The sequence below is a fragment of the Erpetoichthys calabaricus genome, chromosome 7 (genome assembly GCF_900747795.2).
Source record: "Erpetoichthys calabaricus chromosome 7, fErpCal1.3, whole genome shotgun sequence".
Lineage (NCBI taxonomy): Eukaryota > Metazoa > Chordata > Cladistia > Polypteriformes > Polypteridae > Erpetoichthys > Erpetoichthys calabaricus.
In genome coordinates this window covers 14,367,504-14,390,201 of record NC_041400.2, presented here as the reverse complement: position 1 = coordinate 14,390,201, position 22,698 = coordinate 14,367,504, and positions in this window count along the sequence as shown.

Below are 22,698 nucleotides of genomic sequence, written 5' to 3'. Positions count from 1 at the left end.
CTGGCTTTAAGCTCTTTTGAAGAATCGCGACCGTAAATTGTTAAACTGGACGGCATGTGGCTGGAGTCCAAAGCCACACAAGCCCTACATGGTCTACTCCTGCTGGTGCAACAATGCAGCTAGACACGAATCTTTAATGCAGGCATGACTGGCTTCAAAATAAAACCAAATTGGTCACCAGGAATGTGTTCATTTACTTCTGGCTTTAAGCTCTTTTGAACATAAGTAATCCTCAATAATGGTGCAAAAGAAATATTACAAGTACAGAGCAGAATTCAATAGTAGATGATATTACATAATATAATTTGGATTTGTTCAGAATGTACGAAAGGAAAACCCAAAATCTGCCACCTAAACTCAAACACATTGTGGAAAAAAAGACAATACTTGCTGAGAAATTGCTTAGTGTAAACTGATATATCTATACATATAGGCATTGTCTCCAATGACTGCAAAGTGGCCATTGTTCTTCTTTTAATAAAGAAGACAGATTCATCTTTTAGTGTTCTTAAGGAATCAATTTCAAGCACACATTTTATGGCTAAAAGCCTTCCAACCACTTTTTCTATGTTAAAATGTAAAGCCTGTTTTAAAAACAAAAGATTAGCCTAGCGGACACACTCGTCAAAGCACTGGACCAGCCCTTCTGTACTGTGATCTAATATCAAGGCTATTTTCAGGCCTATATGTTATCATCAGAAGGTATAATCTGGAAACACACGATTAATCTTGGCCATTCTGTTAAAGTCATTCAGCTTCTTGTATCAATAAAATGTAATAATTCTTAACAAACAGTGGGTAGTGATAAGGAAATCGTTCTTTCAGAAATTCGTCACTGTCTAAGTCTACTTTTATCCAGTTTACAAGTGTTGCATAATGAACATTTTTTGCTGTGCCTAATACAAACCTGACAGTTACGATTTGTTCCAAGCAGCATTGACTACTGCGCTGCTTTAATCTTTAAATCACCTTCCCTACACTCTTCAGTCATCTCAGAATGCTAGGAAGAGTAGTCATATAATTGGAGTCCTTTAATCTCTTCATGGACATCCAGTTGCATCTCGAGCCCATTCAAAATCCTCCTCCTGACATGTTAAGCCATAAACATCTTCAAACCTGTTAATTTACAGAAATTATTAATACCAACGTATCAAAGGAATACCAGGTGAGCAATCGGCTGCCAGGTCTATGATTACTGGATTGACAGTCTTCCATTTCTGATAGTAGATAGAACTTTATTCGTCCCCAGGGGGAAGATGGGCTTTTTACAGAAGCTCTTTAAATAAATGAATAGATGTACAGTGTGGCCAGTAGGGGGCACTCTATTTCTCCAAACCCGACACAGACACACATAAGGCACAAGTCCAGCAACACACATGGGTTTTTTATTGTTCTGTGGGAAACTCTTCCCTAAGCATTTCCCACAATTCTGCCACAGTTACAAGCAAAATAATAAAACACGCTGCATTTTGTTTTCACCTTCTTCCTCTCTTTGTTTCTCCCTCCATCTGCCTCCACTTCTCCAGGAAGCTCCCACAATGAAGGCAGCAGGCTTCTTTTATCCTGCACTTGGGTGTATTTCCAATGGCCCATTAGCATGGTCTGGAAACACTTTCAGGTGAGGCAGAAGCCCAACAAAGTAGGACTCCACAACCCCTGTAGCAACCTCTGGTGACACCCAAGTAACCCAGCAGGACTGAGTAGCAGGATTCCATCTCCTAAGAAGCCCTGAATAGCTGTAGCAACCCAGGGGTGGGCATCCATCTAAAATTTAGGAAGTAATGCCCTATGCCTCTTCTCTCCTCCAGTCTTTCCATTATGGAGATACAGTAGATAGATAGATAGATAGATAGATAGATAGATAGATAGATAGATAGATAGATAGATAGATAGATAGATAGATAGATAGATAGATAGATAGATAGATAGATAGATAGATAGATAGATAGATAGATAGATAGATAGATAGATAGATAGATAGGCGTATTACTGATGGTATAAAGGAGCCCCTGTAGCATTTCTCGACACACTTCTGCTGAATAACTTATTGTCTGAAAGTCCTCAGTGTTAGTGTGTCAGAGAGAGGATGTGCAATGTTGTGTTGTAATGACACTCAGTCTGGTTTTAATTCTCTCCTTCACAATGGGGGGGTCCAGAGTGTGTCCAATAACTGTGCCTGCCCTTTTTTAATTTGCTTGTTAATTTGATTGGCCTCTCTTGAAGTGATGTTACCAGGCCAGCACACCACAGTGTAGAGAATTGCACTGGCCATCACAGAGTTGCAGAAGATGTAAAGGATGTCACCTCCTACATTAAAGTAACACAGTCTACTAAGGAAAAAGAGCCTGCTCTGTACTTCATCATACAGCTCCTCTGTGTAATGAGATCAGTCCAACCTGTTATTGGACCCCCAAGTACTTGTAGGGGTGGGCCACCTCTACTTCCAATCCCTGAATAGTGACTGGACATAGAGACTTATTAGTGCAGTGAAAGTCCATAAGCAGTTCTTTGGTTTTGCTGATGTTAAGATGCACCAAAAAACAAAGTTCTCCCCCAACTCCTCTCCTCTGTCTCATCCCCCTTATAAATACACCCCCATAAGTTCAGAATCCTTTCAGAATTTCTACAGATGACATGACCTGCTGTTATATTTCTAGTCAGAGGTGTACAGAGTGAAGAGAAAATGTGACAGGCCTGTTCCTTGTGATGCTTCAGTGTTGCTCACACAGTCCCCGCGTCTCACAAACTGGAGTCTACCTGACAGAGTCCATTATCCAGGACACCACAGGTTCATCCACCTGCATATCTCTGAGTTTACCCCTTCACAGGGATGGTTGGATGATACTGAAGACACTGGAGAAATCAAAACACATAATCCTCAGAGTGCTGTCCAGGTGAGAATAAGTCTTGTGGAGCACACAGATAACTATATCCTCCACTCCAATCTTTCTCCAACAGGCAAACTGCAGTGGGTCAGGTGGTCTACCACAAGAGAACTCATGTGGTCCAGGACCAGAATCTCAAAGGTCTTCATGATGTGAGATGTAAGTGCCACTGTTCTGTAGTCATGAGATAAAGAGGGACCTGCCTTCTTTGAAACAGGAACAATGCAGGGTGTTTTCTGCAGCAGTGGAACTTTCTGGAGCCTTAGGGACAGACTGAACAGATGACAGAGAACTCCACGAAGATGGTATGCACTGGTCTTAAGAACTCAAAGACTGACTCCATCTGGTGCTGCAGCTTCTCCTGTGTGTAGCTTCCTCAGTTGTTTTCTGATGGTCAGGTAGACCCATCACTGACTATTCAAGTTGATGTGGTAGAAGTTGTTAATGTAGTAGGGAGGGGGTGGGAAGACTTACAAAATACATTCTAATAGAAGGTGCACTACAAATGTTAATGCTAAATGCGTCCAAAAGGGGGTAACTGTCGGACAAACAGAAAACAGCTTATCCACCTAAATAAACAAACAAGGGCCTGTGTGTCAGTCTGGTTTGTAGGGTTAGGAAGAAAAATTCGAGCGTGACTGTCAGTAGGCTTTGCACCCTAGGAACCAAGTTACCCAAACTATTTTATAACATTGTAGTACCACTCTGATGCTGATCTTTCTGATCATAAAATAGGTCATTACCATAGTAATTGATGAGAAGAATCCATAATTATTTGCAGAATTACGGTATTTCAGTGTTCCTCTAGAGTACTTCCTTCACTTTGCGTATTTAGCTCAAAAAATAATCAGCGCACATCGTCATCTCATAACAAACATACAGTTAGATCCATAAATATTTGGACAGAGACAACTTTTTTCTAATTTTGGTTCTGTACATTACCACAATGAATTTTAAATGAAACAACTCCAATGCAGTTGAAGTGCAGACTTTCAGCTTTAATTCTGTGGGGTGAACAAAACGATTGCATAAAAATGTGAGGCAACTAAAGCATTTTTTGAACACAATCCCTTCATTTCAGGGGCTCAAAAGTAATTAGACAATTGACTCAAAGGCTATTTCATGGGCAGGTGTGGGCAAGTCCGTCGTTATGTCATTATCAATTAAGCAGATAAAAGGCCTGGAGTTGATTTGAGGTGTGGTGCTTGCATGTGGAAGATTTTGCTGTGAACAGACAACATGCGGTCAAAGGAGCTCTCCATGCAGGTGAAAGAAGCCATCCTTAAGCTGCGAAAACAGAAAAAACCCATCTGAGAAATTGCTACAATAGTACGAGTGGCAAAATCTACAGTTTGGTACATCCTGAGAAAGAAAGCAAGCACTGGTGAACTCAGCAACGCAAAAAGACCTGGACGTCCACGGAAGACAACAGTGGTGGATGATCGCAGAATCATTTCCATGGTGAAGAGAAACCCCTTCACAACAGCCAACCAAGTGAACAACACTCTCCAGGGGGTAGGCTTATCGATATCCAAGTCTACCATAAAGAGAAGACTGCATGAAAGTAAATACAGAGGGTGCACTGCAAGGTGTAAGCCACTCATAAGCCTCAAGAATAGAAAGGCTAGATTGGACTTTGCTAAAGAACATCTAAAAAAGCCAGCACAGTTCTGGAAAAACATTCTTTGGACAGATGAAACCAAGATCAACCTGTACTAGAATGATGGCAAGAAAAAAGTATGGAGAAGGCATGGAACAGCTCATTATCCAAAGCATACCACATCATCTGTAAAACACGGTGGAGGCAGTGTGATGGCTTGGGCGTGCATGGCTGCCAGTGGCACTGGGACACTAGTATTTATTGATGATGTGACACAGGACAGAAGCAGCTGAATGAATTCTGAGGTGTTCAGAGACATACTGTCTGCTCAAATCCAGCTAAATACAGTCAAATTGATTGGGCGGCGTTTCATGATACAGATGGACAATGACCCAAAACATACAGCCAAAGCAACCCAGGAGTTTATTAAAGCAAAGAAGTGGAAAATTCTTGAATGGCCAAGTCAGTCACCTGATCTTAACCCAATTGAGCAGACATTTCACTTGTTGAAGACTAAACTTCAGACAGAAAGGCCCACAAGCAAACAGCAACTGAAAGCCGCTGCAGTAAAGGCCTGGCAGAGCATTAAAAAGGAGGAAACCCAGCATCTGGTGATGTCCAGGAGTTCAAGACTTCAGGCTGTCATTGCCAGCAAAGGGTTTTCAACCAGGTATTAGAAATGAACATTTTATTTCCAGTTCAACTTTCGTTGAAGTGGTGAAAGAAATGGGTAGCTGACCTGCTGAAACAAAATTCGATGTGTCTGAGAAACTGATGCGAGATTGCGAGATTGGAGGAAGCAAGAAAAAGAATAAGTGTCGTATTTTTGAATGGGCGTATAAGTCGGGGTCTGATTTTATGATCGATTTTTCGGGATTCACAACCCGACTTATACGCGAGTATATACAGTAATCAACGTAGACATCATGTTTTTGTTTTTGATATATGGACTGTCCATTTGCTCCAGTATAATGGTCCAGTATAATAATCCACACCCAGTTCTGTTCCCTTGTGGCGGCCTTTTCCTCTTTGGGTGGAGCCGTCCATTCTTGATGCTTCCTCTCAGAGTTACTCATCAAACTGACCACGCTTATAAGTTATAGTGTTTTGCTGGGAACATGTGGCAGCCATTTCTGCTCCATTGATCTGTTTTAGAGACTCTAGCCTAGTTGAGTTGGGGTTTTGGTTTGTGCACGTCAATTTATTGTTATTTTCACTCATTCGTTGCCCAATACACACAAAATTATCAGTCATTAACATTACAGCTTGTCGTACATGCTGTAATAGGTGGTGGCATATTTGTCCTCCGGGCCAAGAGGGGGCAACTGCCCTGGAGTAGAAGAGGCCCACGGAAGGAGAGCAGGGAGGCTCAAGACCGTTGGGGCCTCTGGCCCCCGGCAGGGGGCGCCCTGAGCCTCATGGAGCCCGGGACTTATTTACTTCCGCCACACCAATGGAGGACGATCCTTCCAGGGTTACCCGGAGTGCTTCCGGATGCTCTCCTGACACTTCCGCCACACCAGGACGTGACGTCATGGAGAGCAGCTGGAGCTCATCCGGGTGAGGATAAGAGGGGCCGCCTCCCTCCGATCAATGAGTTGAAGTCGGGAGCAGGAGCAGGACGAAGCTCCTGGAGAGAGAGTGCAGGTGGCCCAGGGACAAGGAGAGAGAAGGCCCAGGAGAAGGGAGACTGGGGCTAGAAGCACTGTGGGAGTTGTGCGGGACTGAGTTGTGTTGTTGTGTGGAAGACAATAAAAGGTATTTGGATAAATATGTGGTCTCCGACTGGTGGTGTCCGGGCAATTATCACAAGCTATAAACCTTGTTCACGTGGCCTGAATAATGCAAGAAAGTCGCTACCATGCTGCTGTTGCTGGTGTATAGTGTCAGACAACAGAATAGGCAGATGAGCTCAATTCTCGTGTTTTTAGACTCTTTTTTATATTTTTATTATAATTTTTAAGTTTGTTTTTATATTTCGTCTACATTTTTTTCTCATTAATACATACTGTATTTCTTCTGACACACAGTTACACAGGCACACACAGTTGTCCTTTTATTAAGGTGGATAAGCTGATTTCTGTTTGTCAGGCGTTGACTCCCTTTTGGAAGTATTAAGCATTAACATTTGTAGTGCAACATCTATTAGAATGTATTTTGTAAGTCTTCTCACACCATCCCTACTACATTAACAACTCCTACCACATCAGCTTGAATAGCCAATGTCGAGTCTACCTCTGACCATCAGTATGGGCTGTTCGTTACTAATCAGCTATTGGAAATGTAGTTAATTGCATTTTTAATTCCAACAGATGGCGCATCCCAAACATTAGCACTATTTTTATGACTCCTATACGAAATAGTATATAACAAAGACATCAAAAAGTAATCAAAAATGACAGAAATTATATAATAATGCCTTACTGACTCTTGACAGTTCTTACCCAGCATGTACTGTATTATATGTAAAAAAAAATGCTTTATTGTATAGTGTCTTAATCATACTCAAAATTCTTAACAAAACTAGAATATGTTAGAGTGATATACACATATTCTTTATCATAGAAACACAAAGAATCCGGGGATGAGAACCGAATAAATGGCGAGTTAAGTGAAACTGACAATAGTTTTGATCCTAATATATTTTTCGTTTATTCTATTGCAGCCTTTCCTATGGTTTATGGAAGTGTGGACGTTCTTGGCTGATACTTACTTCACACAGAGAATGTTGACAAGTTGTGGATCCTGTGCTCAGCTTCTTGAAGGCAAGCAAACAGTGAAAGCTGGACAAATAAACCCTATGCCAGAACCCTGATCATTTTCTCCAGCTAATAATAACCAACGTACCCCCGCGTCTGTGCCCTCTCTGTGTGTGCCAATTTGTCTTTTCTCTTTCTAGCTTGTCAGTTTCCATTTTTTAACAGCCTTGAGGTGTGCTTGGCCAGCAAAACTGAACTAGTGATGGGCACCTTTAAATGATAAAGAAGAGAATGAGATTACATGGCCAGTGCAATTAATAAGGGCCCTAAGGGGCATTTGCACAGAATAATTATATATGTACTTGAAAAGGAAAGACTGATGTCACTGCCTACCAATATAGCCTCTTCTTCACCTCCTAGAATTTTGGAAATGATGTACTTGAGCAGTATGTTTCTATAATTCCTGAGACGCACTCCTTGTATTCTTGTCCGGAATGTGCTGTGAAGGCAATTCAATGGGGAAGCCTTACCAGACGATCCCATAATGTATTCCCATGTCCACCAACTTCTGCTTTACACTCAATCCATACCTTATTTAGCACACTGTTATGTACCACTTTCTATCATTCACCACTTTCCAAAATTTGATGTCAAATTAGAAACGACAAATTAGGTTTTTCGCATATTTATAGAAATATGGCAAGTACATTTGCATTGCACAAACATGACATTTTGCCTAATGTTCCCTTTTTCTCATATTTATATTCTGTTTACTCATGTCGTTGTTGACTAGTGTCTACATTGGTGGACAGGACACTTAAGCAGCAGCTGCTCCCCTTTCATCTTTAATGTTGTTTGAACCCTTGATTTGTCAGTTTTAAAGCCCATAAAAAGAAATGAGTCAACGATAATCAAATGAAAAAAGAAGAAAAAAATCACTGGTAAATTTATGTGTCTTATAAAAAACGAGAGAAGGTCAGGGCACCTCTATGGTAAGCCCCACATAATGAGGACAAAAAAAAACTTGAAACTACAAAAACAAACGATGGCCGTACAGGCAGAGACGCAGCAACAGGACATACAAGGCCGGCAGTTACCTGGGAACACAAACTAGGAGTGGGACCCCCAAGGGCTTCTGTTTACATAGGTACTAATGGTAAAGACAAATCTGCAGTTACTTGTCCTTAAAGTATAGAACTACACAATCGGAAAACCCCCTAAGTGGGGCTCCAATCATTGTTGTGGGAGTGCAATCAACATTACTTTTCATAAATTATGAACGGGACTTACATGCCGGAAGCAAAATTTCAATTGATTCATTTTCTTTAGACAATTTTGCCATGCAGTGCCTAGTTTATCTATCTATCTATCTATCTATCTATCTATCTATCTATCTATCTATCTATCTATCTATCTATCTATCTATCTATCTATTATATAGTGTCTTTATCTATCTATCTATCTATCTATCTATCTATCTATCTATCTATCTATCTATCTATCTATCTATCTATCTATCTATCTATCTATCTATCTATCTATCTATTATATAATGTCTTATCTATCTATCTATCTATCTATCTATCTATCTATCTATCTATCTATCTATCTATCTATCTATCTATCTATCTATCTATCTATCTATCTATCTATCTATCTATCTATCTATCTATCTATTTAATTGTGTCGTATCTATCTATCTATCTATCTATCTATCTATCTATCTATCTATCTATCTATCTATCTATCTATCTATCTATCTATCTATCTATCTATCTATCTATCTATTATATAGTGTCTTATCTATCTATCTATCTATCTATCTATCTATCTATCTATCTATCTATCTATCTATCTATCTATCTATCTATCTATCTATCTATCTATCTATCTATTATATAGTGTCTTATCTATCTATCTATCTATCTATCTATCTATCTATCTATCTATCTATCTATCTATCTATCTATCTATCTATCTATCTATCTATCTATCTATCTATCTATCTATCTATCATCAGTGGGACTGGGCTTCAGGATACCATTGGGTTCTTCAAAAAGTTATGTAAGAGTAGAATCTTAGTGGAGTTTAATTTTTATAAATGTACAAAGAATTTGGAAAGGTTTAGGGAGGTTTGGTGTGTAAATAGTGTGCTCTGTGAATGTGAGGATGATGAGTTACACTTGATGTTATAATTTTTCCCACAATTGCTTAATTAGTGTGTTAGGAAAGCTTTAACTGGAAATGTTTCTTTATTTGTTATATAGAATAAGATTTTTATTTTTCTGTATATATGTTTTGTTTGTTGGGTGATGTTATATACTGTTTTTAACAATTATATCAATAAACGTTGTTTTTAAAAAATAAAAAAAAATATCTATCTATCTATCTATCTATCTATCTATCTATCTATCTATCTATCTATCTATCTATCTATCTATCTATCTATCTATCTATCTATCTATCTATCATATAGTGCCTTTTCTATCTATCTATCTATCTATCTATCTATCTATCTATCTATCTATCTATCTATCTATCTATCTATCTATCTATCTATCTATCTATCTATCTATCTATCTATCTATCTATCTATCTATCTATCTATCTATCTATCTATCTATCTATCTATCTTCCTTAGAGGAATATACATATACTAGCCAACCCGCAGCGTAGCATATGCCGCATAATTATTTATTGATGGGTGAACACTTCCTGAAAGACACAGTTGTCCAAATGGGGTGGGTTTGAGGATACGACTGTGACTGAATGAAAAGATGAAAGTTTTGAAAGTTTGGCCCTGTGCCTTATTAATTGTCATTGCAAAGGCCAATCTAACAGGAAATTGTCTGCGTGTAAAAGTAAAAGGCAAATTTGAATCTGATGGGGTCAGGGATTTCCGGGGAATAAGGAAAGTTTTAGTTAGGTAGGAGCTGCGATTGTTTTACACTCCAGTACATTGCGGTGAATGCTGGTAACAGTCAGTCTAGTGCCATCACAGAGACTTTTTGCTGGCATGAGGTTTCTGAGAAGCATGACGACTGAACCTATTTTAATTTTGAGTTTATGCGGCGGCATGCCAGTGGGAGTAAGACTGTTAAGAAATTCTTCGGGGAATGAAACTTGATCTGCAAGATCGTCTGTGATGATGGAGTCAACGCTGGTGAAAGTTACTTCGTTGGTAAGGATAAGTTTCAGTACTTTTTCATTAAGGTGTAGCGAGTCTTCGTTGGTGACGTTTAATATAGCTCGTGTACTGAGTTGTTCCAGAGTCACAGTTGAGAAGTCGATGTCGCCATATAGTTGTTGAATGGGATCAGAAATAAAAGGAAAACAATGTGAAGGTAATGGACGTGGGAGGAGTGTTAGAGTTGGCGGGCGGGGCTCTGCCGTTCATATCCCATGGTCGGGCGACTTGGTGGATTATATATAGAAAAGCAGCCGGAACCGAAAAGAACAATGAAAAGTCAACGTGGCTCAGAGGTGCATGTGGACTGTAACAGAGACGAAAGTGACTGAGGCGGTGTTTGGTGAGGTGTTGTGTGCGGGCACATAAGCAGGCAGTGCGCATGCCTCGAGAGCGAGGGTGGCCTCGGGAGGAGGGTTAGAGTTGGCGGGCGGTGCTCTGTCGTGCGTATCCCATGGTCTTAGAGTTGGTGGGCAGGGCTCTGTGAATTGGTGGGCGTAGCTCTGTCGTGTGTATCCCATGGTCTCTGTCTTGCGTGCCATGGTCGGCTGCTTAGTGAATTGTTGGTGGGCGGGGCTCTGTGAGTTGGCGGGTGTGGCTCTGTCTTGCGTGCGTCTTGCTTGCATTGGACTTAGTGAATTATATATATATACATATATATTCCTTATATTTCTGATTCGTCATCAGTCAATCTCTCCAGGCCCCACTGTAGTCCGTGGGTGGCCAAAATCATCAGCACCAATCCAGCCACAAGGTGAGTGAGTGGGTAACAGTGAGACGGGGGTCTAAGAAGTCAAAACTTAGTCTCGCGGCAGTCCTGTTGCCTCTTGGTGAGAGAAGATTTCCATTATTAAAGCTTACGTGAGATCTGCTATGTGTCAGGATTGGCTCGAATTTTGACACAGTGCAGTGTTTGATGGTCTTTGGACCGGGAAGACATAGCGGCTGCATTTGCTGTAGCCAAACCCCACATGCAGCAGTTTTGGAAGTTACTGTCATACCTTTACGAGTTATTTTTTGTTTTTTAAATTTCTATTATGTGCACCTTTTTTTTAACTATTGCATTGAGCAATTTGTATTTGTTGTGTACTGTATTACTATGTGCACCTTACATTTATCTGAAATCTATATACTTTCTCATTTAGACATTTTCTATAGAAACGTATTTTGTTGTATTGTTTTATTTCTATATTCTCTCAGTTCATCTCATTAATTTAGACTTTGTGCTAAAATGATGGTAATAAATTTTACCATGGCGAGATCTGGAAGAGGATGAGGTGGTGGCCCCCCATTAAGTTTTTTGTCTAGGGCCCCCAGAGTCCCTAGAATCACCTTCGCATGCAGCTCACAGTAAATCTGATAGTTTTTAGTAATAAGTCACCGCCTACGTAGTGATGTTGCACATTCACTTGCGGGTTCCACAATGAATGCCGACTTGTGGAGTCAAGTTTCCTTGTATCTCTTCTGGAGCCAAAGAGGTGGGACTTCGGGTTTGATGGCATTAGATGTGAGGTCAATAGTCTTGTGGTGGGTCTGTCCTCAAGGCAAAAGAAGGGAAGGTGTTACCAACAGCGCCCTTTAATGCTCAGGACTGGTACTGCCATTCCTATTGTAGTCTTACAGTTGCCCCCTACTCATGGGTGTCTGACAATATTTATACATTTTATACAGTATCTTATTTAAGACTTCCCGTGCCTGCGTGGGTTTCCTCCGGGTGCTCCGGTTTCCTCCCACAGTCCAAAGACATGCAAGTTAGGTGGATTGGCGATTCTAAATTGGTCCTAGTGTGTGCTTGGTGTGTGGGTGTGTTTGTGTGTGTCCTGCGGTGGGTTGGCACCCTGCCCAGGATTGGTTCCTGCCTTGTGCCCTGTGTTGGCTGGGATTGGCTCCAGCAGACCCCCGTGACCCTGTGTTCGGATTCAGTGGGTTGGAAAATGGATGGATGGATGGATCTTATTTAAGAGTAGAAGTTGTATATTACTGGTTAAAATGCTGGTTAATGTCTGTTCTGGCACCCCAACAATCTAAACATTGCCTATCTCAGCTCTTACTACATTAAATTGTGGCGAGCACAGACTGGGACGGATGACAAAAGGATGGCTGGGGCACCATGATGGAGATCCCCGTTTAATCAAAGAAGCAATTTAGGCTAAAGAAGTGGTGCATATGCACTAAGGAAGGCTTTGCTCCTTCTGAGTGTCTAAGTGAAATCCACGGAGCTCTGTCTCGTTGGGTCAAAAGACAACCTTCTTCTGGCCATCTATCTTGCTTTATACCTCCACACCTGAAGGGGGCAGCGCTTAATTTCAGAATCATCTGTTGCATTAGCCTTGGGGCTGTGGGTAAAAAGGGGAGCGTCCATTAGTGTCAACGCCACCTCCCATCTCGGGGTGGTAGAGCTTATCTTCTGCAGAGTCTTTCAGTTGTCCCATAGGTGGGCACGTATGACAATACATACACTGGATTTAGAAAGTGAGGGCTCTGAATATACGGTAAATGAGGGAGTTCAGTCTTTGGCGATTTTTTTCCTGAAAACATGTTTTCAGTTTATTATTATGGGTTATTGACTGTAGATTGACAGGCCAAAATGGAAAATTTGTTCAATTACAAATAAATCGACAACCCAATAAAGTGTCCAGTAAACAAAGTACTCTGAATATTTTCTGAATTGCAAAAAAGACAGGCAGGGGAGGACTGAGCAAACACATCTTTTATTTTGGCACTTGCTGGAACAGCACTCAAGCTTTGTTCAATATAGGAGTCCTATGCTAAAACACACAGCAAAGCGGACGACTTACTAGGGGTCTCCGTCACAGCAGCTCCAGTTCTTGAGTCTGAAGGAAGCCATAGGTTTCTTCTTTGAGAGGACTCGACTTTAGAGAGAAGGTCGCAGCTGGGGTTGGGACAGGGACAGAGGTAGTGTGGATAGGACAAATTTTATGATGTGATTAGAGCTGTGCGTTGCCGCACAGTCATGAGTCAGTAGTGTGAACAGTAATGGACTGAGAACACAGCCTTGAGGGGCCCCAGTGCTCAGTGTGGTCTTTCTGGAGATGTTGTCTCCAATCCTGACTGACTGAGGTCTCTCAGTTAGGAAGTCCAGAATCCAGTTACAAGGGGAGGTGTTCAGTCCCCAGCAGGCTCAGCTTTTCCATTAGTTGCTGAGGAATGATTGTGTTGAACGCAAATGACACCAGTACTAAAGCACACGTGATTTTTATTTACAGTGTCCCCAACAGCCCAAACACACACTTTCTTTACTCTTTATCTTTGTCTCTCACTCTCTTTTCTTTGTTTTATCTCTCAATCCATCTTTGTCCTCCTTCTCCCGACTCTGGCTCTCTGAGTATTGACTACTGGCTCTTTCTATAATGCCCCCTGATGTGGTGGTCCAGGTGCTTGTTGACCTGCTTCCAGCAGTACTTTCGGGTGTGGTGGAAAACCCACACCAAGAGGGCTCAGCAGCTGTTGCAGCACCCCCTGGCGGCACCCCCGGATCCCAACAGGGCTGAAGATAACTCCAATTCCCATGGAGGCCTGCGGGAATCTGAGGTACCACCACAACCCATGGGGGCTGCCATCTAATGTCCCAGGTTAGGTACTGTGCTGCCCACGCTTGTTCCCCAAGTCCTCTGAGGGAAGAGGTGTCCCGGTTGGGCAAGGACCCCGGCCGTCTGTGCTAGTACTTTGGTCAGCGGCTGTTGTATGTAAAGTGCTTTATAAATAAAGTTGACTTGACTTGACTTGACTAGTATATATATATATATGCCAGGTAAGTGGGGGAAAGGTGCACTCCAACACGTGGTAAGAGGTAGAGTGACTCAAACAGATGCTGGCGTGAGAGTGAGGAGGGCCCTGCGAGGCTCCCAACTCCTGAGGTCCCGCCTCCCCCTCCCCTAAGCCAGCAGCCTCTCTCTTGGATTTGTGTGAATCCCCACAGGGTTGGGAAGAACTCCATCTCCCATGAAACCTTGTGGGAAACTGAGGCATCATCATTAACCAGGGAGGAAGCGTCCCGGGGGGAGGTATTGAGGAGTCCATGGCTATATATATATATTGTGGAATAGGGCAACCTGGACACAGGCAAGCAGTAACGTCTAAGTCCATCACTACACGTTTATTATACAAGCCGACCGCGATAACTGAATTTCCGCGAAGTAGGGACACTATATTTATTTAATTATTTAACGTGTATTTGGACGTTTTTAAACCCTCCCTGTATTGTTTACAACCCACCATTTACTCTATTAAAAACAGGGACAACTGCTAAGCAATATGAAATCGGTAGATAAGTTTACACTTACTGTATAGCAAAGTACACGGAGCAGCTTGTAGGCGGTCATGACGTCGTCGACCTTGTTGCAAAGATTCCTAAAGCAGATTCCATCCAGACTACTGCCTTATCACGTCCACTTGCAACTCGTTTTGCACCCTGGTTAAAGGACACTGCGACCGTAGATCTTATATGCTTTTCCTCCTTTTTAAATAAAAAGAATCGATGTCCTGTGTAGCTGTTCTCTTCCTTCAACATATCCAAAACTTTTACCTTTTCTGCAATCATTTGCATCTTCTGTTGGTGCTTGGACACGGCCCCTGAAGCATTAGCACGTTAATGATGAATGAGTGAGATGAGACTTTCTGGTTAATGCAACACTCCGTCGCTGAGCCAATCAGCAGCACACAGGAACTTAACTGCGTGCTCTGATTGGGTAGCTTCTCAGCCATCCGCCAATAGCATCTCTTGTATGAAATCAACTGGGCAAACCAACTGAGGAAGCAAGTAAAAAGACCCATTGTCCACAGAAACCCGCGAAGCAGCGAAAAATCCGCGTTATGAATTTAGATATGCTTACATATAAAATCCACGAAGTCGTGAATCTGCGAAAAGTGAACCACGAAGTAGCGAGGGATTACTGTACATACTATTATTTACAAAGTCAATAAGTGCACCAACACTGCTCCCCACAGTCCAACAGTCCTGGCTCTCATTAGCCATCTCTCTTCTTCCCAAACTCTTCTCACACACAGGGCCTCTCTACGCCCCCTTCTCTCACCGACCTCATCCAGCTCCTCACCCGACTCCAGCCTTGATTGTCGGGAGGCGGACCTTTAAATAGGCAGCTGATTGCCGACCACACCCAGCCACCTGTGACAATATATATATATATATATATAGTGGCTGGGTGAAGTAATGACTGGTCACAGAAAGGATAAATGGTTGGGACACTTACCGGGTCATCCTGGTTAATTGAATTTAAATCCAACAAAATGCATGCCTTTTGAGTTTGTACAAGCAGCCCTTGGGCAAATATATAATAGTCGCAGGTGTCCCAACCATGGATGGGGATTGAATTTACTGCAAAACCCACTCACACACGCACACACAAAAACACCCATTGACATGTTTTGTGGCCAAATTAAACTACAAACTAACAATATATACACCACATATGAAAATGCATTGTACATGCATATGTGTTTTATTTAAAAAATAAGGAAAAAAAATATTCTGGTGTTGTTTTCCATTATGAAACATTTCTTGCCCACATTGCCAAATGTCAGACTGCTCTGGCTAAAAACGGAGAAGATTTCTTTTCCTTTCATTTTTTTTTTTTTTGCAACTGGATCTGCCTGTGTATTCATTAGATAAGAAAACAGCAAGCAGACTGCTGTCCTCCAAATATATAAATTGACAAGGAGAGTGAAGCCATTGCCATGAATGTTATATGAGCTGAAACATTTCAATCCTTTTAATGCACACATCATTCGCATTAGTACTTTTTCCATCTCCCACATTCCCAGGCATAAATATTAAAGAGACTTCTGCTCCATGACCCTTGTCTTTGAAACAGTTCAAAATATTCTCGAGGAGTGGGATTGTTTGCCATCTCCTGCTTGCTTCTTTACTGTGCCTTATCGTCTGAACTGATTTTTGAATACAAAAACAGATAAATAAGGCACTGTATAGATAGATAGATAGATAGATAGATAGATAGATAGATAGATAGATAGATAGATAGATAGATAGATAGATAGATAGATAGATAGATAGATAGATAGATAGATAGATAGATAAGGCACTATATAATAGGGGGTGTTGCAGCACACCAAACCCCTGGCACAGTTCCAGATGCTAATAAAGAGATTTATTGTTGCAAATACCTTAATACACCTCACAGATCCAGTAATATGACTCTCCCCTTCTCCACTCCACCTAGGTGAACTTTGTCCGTCTACTCTCCAAACTCTGACTCCCCTGGACGAAGCATAGCAGCTTCCTTTATAGGGGTATTTCCAGTGATATCACATTGCTTCCAGAAAGTACTTCCAGGTCAGGTGGAACCTCCACGTGATAAGAGAGTCTACCTCCAGCAGCTCTCCCTAGCGTCACCCCTAGGACCCTAACAGGGCATCCCACCAAAACTACAATTCCCATGTAGCACTTGCAGGTATCTAAATGGGATGCATATCAGCACCTGCAACAAGGGGATCATTTTGTGATGTCCTACATTTCGTGAAAGAATTGGTGCATTATCTGAAACAACTGCGGCTGTGCCAATATCCATCTCAACATTCTCATGTCTGCCACATCTAACTTCGACTCCTTCTGTACTCCCTTTACTGCCCATGTCTCAGCTCCATACATCATTGCTGGACTCACCACTGTCTTATAAACCTTACTTCGAACCTTCGCCTTAACTCATCGATCACACAATACTTCTGATATCTTCTTCTAATATTTTCATCTACTCTGCACTCAATAGGTTCTCTCTGCATCTAATTCTCCATCTTGGGCTACCACTAATCCTAGATATTTAAACTTCTCCAGTCTTTTCAGTAGCTCTCCCTGCAGGTAATTTCTAAATCTTGATCTATCATTAAACCTCAAATATTTTATCTTCCGCTTCCTATTTATCTTCAACCCTGTCTCTTCTAAAGCCCTTCTCTGTTCTTCCAACTTCCTCTCCACTTCCTCTTCTTTGGTGCTACACAACACAATGTCATCAGCAAAAAACCTGCATGAGGGGGACTGGTCTTTTATTCCATGACTTAACGTACAGTATCTATAACAAGATCAAAGAGGTAAGGACTTACAGAAGATGCCTGGTGCAGACCTCATCAAGAACTGGGATCTTATTTGTCCCCCAACACTGCTTTTAACCCGGGTCCTCACTCGCTCATACATATCTTGGACATTCTTTACACACTTCTCTGGTCCTTCTTTCCCTCTCATGCACCTCCAGACCTCTTCATGTGGCACTCAATCATAAGCCTTCTCCACATCAATAAAAGCGATATGAAGACCTTTCTGTATTTCTAGATGTTTCTCTATCAGTTGTCTCAATGAAAATACCCCATCAGCTGTTCCTATCCCTAGCCTAAAACCAAACTGTTCTGTCTATAACCCTTTCCTAAATTTTCCTTGCATGTAAGATCAACTTTATCCCTCTACAGTTTCCAAAATCCCGGATATCACCCTTCTCCTTTTAAATGGGTAGAATCATGCTGTTCCTGCATTCCTCTGATATTCTCTCCTGCTCATAAATCTACCGCATTAGATTCCATAATACATTGTCATGTAGAGTTGCAGAAGATCGTCTTCCAGGTTTGAATAAAGTAAGCAATACCACCTCTGGACGAGAGGAGTCACCGCCTGTAACAGTCTTGACTCCCTCCTCCATCATAAGGCTCAAGAAACCGCCTCTCAAAGGGTGGTGTGACAAAAGGAGCCCCGCCCCTTTTTGTCCACCACAATATAAAAGGACACAACTCTCGTAGGATGGTGTCTCGCATTTAGATTTTGACCTTTTTTCTGCGCTACCTCGAGCCAGAGCTACATCCTTAAAGATATTCGATTGAAAGGACTATTTGTTAATAAGATAACACACATTGAAGTACTTGAGTTTTGTTGTGTTGAAATTAAACGGGGGATTATCCCATTCGTTAGTCCTGGAGCATCATTTCGTCCCAATACATTTACTCCCTCTTCTCCTAAACTCTTCCACACTCCCACTGGTATTTCATCCGGTCCTATTGCATTTCCATTTTTCATTCTTTTCAGTGTCTCCTTCAGTGTTGAACATGAACTCATTCAAAAGAGTGCGTACATTGAACAAGCTCATTTTTCTAAGAACAGTGAACTTAATGTAACGTATTTGCAAGTGAACAACTTGAACATGAGCTAGTTCAGTTTTATGTGACATGCTGGATCTGGTTTAGGTCCAGATTAAGCGTTTTGTACTCTGTAATGGAGGGGTGGAGCTGAAAATGGTATTCGGATAAGCACAGATAGTGGATTTATACGAATATTTATTTCATACTAATTTTTGCCATTTATTTGTATTTGGACAAAATAACGTAAAATCAAATAGGCGTTGTCTGTGTCTGCCTACTTGTGCTTAAGCTGCACACTCGCTAACACGAGCACGTGGTGAAGCTCCGCTTTTAGGAAAACATTGTACTTCACGAAGCCACTTTATATTTTTCCCCGTTGGACATGAAATATGTGATGTGAATTTTGACCGGCACCATAATTTGAATGGCAGTGTAATAGGTTAGTTCACCTACACGCTGGTTGTACAGTCACCATTTGTGTCACACGGTTGGAAATAGAGTGGTAATTTATATGTATACCATCCATCCAGCCATTTTCCAACCCGCTGAATCCGAACACAGGGTCACGGGGGTCTGCTGGAGCCAATCCCAGCCAACACAGGGCACAAGGCAGGAACCAATCCCGGGCAGGGTGCCAACCCACCACAGGACACACACAAACACACCCACACACCAAGCACACACTAGGGCCAATTTAGAATCGCCAATCCACCTAACCTGCATGTCTTTGGACTGTGGGAGGAAACTGGAGTGCCCGGAGGAAACCCACGCAGACACGGGGAGAACATGCAAACTCCACGCAGGGAGGACCCGGGAAGCAAACCGGGTCCCCAGGTCTCCCAACTGCGAGGCAGCAGCGCTACCCACTGCGCCACTGTGCCGCCCTATATGTATACTTATCTATTTAATTTCTATTTTGACCGGGAGGATATTAGCATATATGGTTATACGTGTTTGTTGCTGGGTATAACTCAATAAAGAGTATTTAAATAACAAAGTCTTCATAATTATTGTATTTTATTCGAGAACACTCTAATAGCCTAATATAAGGCAGGCAAAATTGAAAAAAGTAAACTCATGGCTCATTTATTCTCACTCCTTAAAAAATAAAAAATGAACTGAACATGAACTAGTTCAAAACTGAAACGGTGAACTATGAACGTGAATTTATTCCTTTTAATCTGTGTGAACTGAACTTTGCGCTAGTTCTTGTGAGGTGTGAACTTGTACAACACTGATGCCAAACTGGGCCGTCCCTTTTATTATCCAGAGACAGCAAAATAAACAGAAATAAACAAAAGCAATGCTCATTAGTGTGTGTTCCTTCAGTAGGAATCTCAAAAGAAAGGCAAAGGTTGCATTCGCTCTAGCGGAGCTCCTTCCAGCGGGTTGCTCTGACCAGAAATGACATCTCCTTCCGGGACCAGAAGGGCCGGGGCTGAATGCCTAAAAGGTGGCTTCCTGGCATTGTGGGAAAAGGAGAAGTTGACAATGTTAGCGGCAGTGCCCCCTCTCGTCTTGGTGGGTTATTATATACATTGAGTGAGGTCCTCCAAAGCGCATGCATAACAAAGCGTAACAAACTTGCACAACACTGGTCTCCTTTACTTTTTTAATAAGGTTTACTTATCTCAAAGTCAAAGTCAACGTGAACTTTATTGTCATCTCAACCATATACAAGTACACAGATAGATGAAATTGCGAAGCTCAGGGTCCACAGTGTAACAACATGACGTGCCAATAATAAATTAAAAATAGAATTAAAATTTAAATTTAAAATTAAAACACAAACAAGACAAGACATTGTGCAAAGACAAGACAAATAAGTAGCAGCAATATTGACGTGTAGTTAGCAATATGAACATTGATGCAATGTATGGTATTTGGAATCTACTGTAGATGCATAAATAAAGTCAATAGATATGTAATATAATAAATAATAAATAATAGATATAGATAATACAGAAATTATCAGTGTATGATAATAGTTGTTTAAGACAGGTGTAAACAATGACAGGTCAGAATGTTTCACAGCAGAAGGATATCAAGAGTGTCAAAATACTTAAAGTTCAGTATGACATTTTCAGTTCTTTTCTACATGGACACTCATCTTTGCAGGACAGTGGCTCGCATGTATAAAAGTTCTGTTTCTAGAGGTGGTTGAGGCCGTGTGGAAGGTCCCAGGGGTCCCCCTGGTGTTAAGGAGTCTGACAGCTTGGGGGTAAAAACTCTCCTGCAGCCTGGCAGATCTGGCTCTGATGCTGCATTATCCTCTCTTGGATGGCAGAAGTGTGAAAAGTCCATGTGAGGGGTGTAAGGGGTCCTGCACAATGCTGCAGGCCTTGCGGACACTGCGTTTGTAAAATATGTCCTGTAGTGAATTGAGAGGCACCCCAATAATGTTCTCTGCTGTCTTCACTATCCTTTGCAGGCGCTTGCAGCCGGATATGTTGCAGTTGCCATACCAGACAGTGATGCAGTTGGTCATAACACTCTCAATGGTGCCTCTGTAGAACATGGTGAGGATGGTAGGGGGAAGACTTGTGCGCTTCAGCCACCTCAGGAAGTGTAGTCTCTGCTGGGCTTTCTTGATTAGTGATGAGGTGTTATGTGTCCACATAAGTTCCTCAGTTATGTGCACACCGAAGAACTTGGTACTCCTAACAGTCTCCACATCTAAGCCATTGATGCTGAGTGGGATGTGGGCAGGATGTGATTTTCTGAAGTCTATGATTATCTCTTTTGTTTTGTCAACACTGAGAGAGAGATTGTTGTCTTCACACCATGCGGAGAACCGTTCCACCTCATCTCTGTATGCTGTTTCATCATCCCTGCTTATCAGTCCCAGCACCGTCATTTCATCCACAAACTTGATGATGTGGTTGGTGTTGTGCGTGGCTGTGCAGTCGCGAGTCAGCAGGGTGAAGAGCAGTGCTCCAGTGCTCAGTGTGATGTTGCTGGAAGTGTTGCAGCCCATCTGAACTGACTGGGGCCTCTCTGTCAAGAAGTCCAGGATCCAATTGCAGAGGGTGGTGTTCAGGCCCAACCTGCTCAGTTTTACAACCAGCTTTTGAGGGATGATTGTGTTGAAGGGAGAGCTAAAGTCTATGAAGAGCATCCTGACATATGTGTCTTTTTTATCCAGATGTGTCAGGGAGAGGTGAAGGGCAGAGCATATGGCATCCTCAGTTGACCTGTTTGAGCGGTATGCAAACTGAAGAGGGTCAAGGGAGGCAGGGAGATTAGTCTTTATGTGTGACATGACTAACCTTTCGAAGCACTTCATTATGATTGATGTGAGTGCAACTGGTCGGTAGTCATTCAAGCATGTCACTGACGACTTCTTCGGCACTGGTATGATGTTGGTCGACTTGAAGCAAGCTGGGACTGACTACTGGCTCAGAGATGTGTTGAAGGTGTCTGTGAGGACACCAGCCAGTTGACTGGCACATTCTTTGAGCACATGACCAGGTATGTTGTCAGGTCCTGCAGCCTTGCGTGGATTGACTCTGGATAGAGTCCTCTTCACGTCAGTTATGGAGAGACAGAGTACCTGGTCAGTGGAGGGAGGTGTTGCTTTTCTCGCAGGCTCTTTGTTCTGTGCCTCAAACCATGCGAAGAAGTTATTCAGCTCATCCGGAAGGGAGGCAATCACCATCTAATTGCTTAGAATTACAGCAGCTGCAATGAATCTGACGTTATACAAAGTACAGGAGCAATGTGGAAATGTAGTGCAGTGGTTATCTCAAAGGGTTAAGGATGTCCAGTAGAGCTATTATGATTAATGATGAATTGAATGTGAGATTGAATCTGCTAAACTACTGCATATCAATCTCGACTTGAGTACAGGATAACAGTAACACAAGTAGAGTATGAAAATGGCAGAAGAGTAATGGTGCACTCAACTCTAAAAGCAGGCAATTCAATCAGCAAACAAAATGCTCCAGTAATGAAAGGACTGAATGACAAACTAGGGAAAGAATGGCTGGATTATTTAATTTACTTGTAAGACTTTAATTGAAGCACTGCTCAGCTTTGTTTGTTTCACGGCAAAACGAATACGTCTACATTAAAAAAAAAAAAAAAAAGAAAGAAATTGACTTGTGCCTCCTGAGGGGTAAACACTATTGAAAAAACAGAGAAAGTTAGGAAACATTATGGAAGTTGTTGAATTGATCATTTGGAAAGCGATTGCTGAACTGACCTATTTTT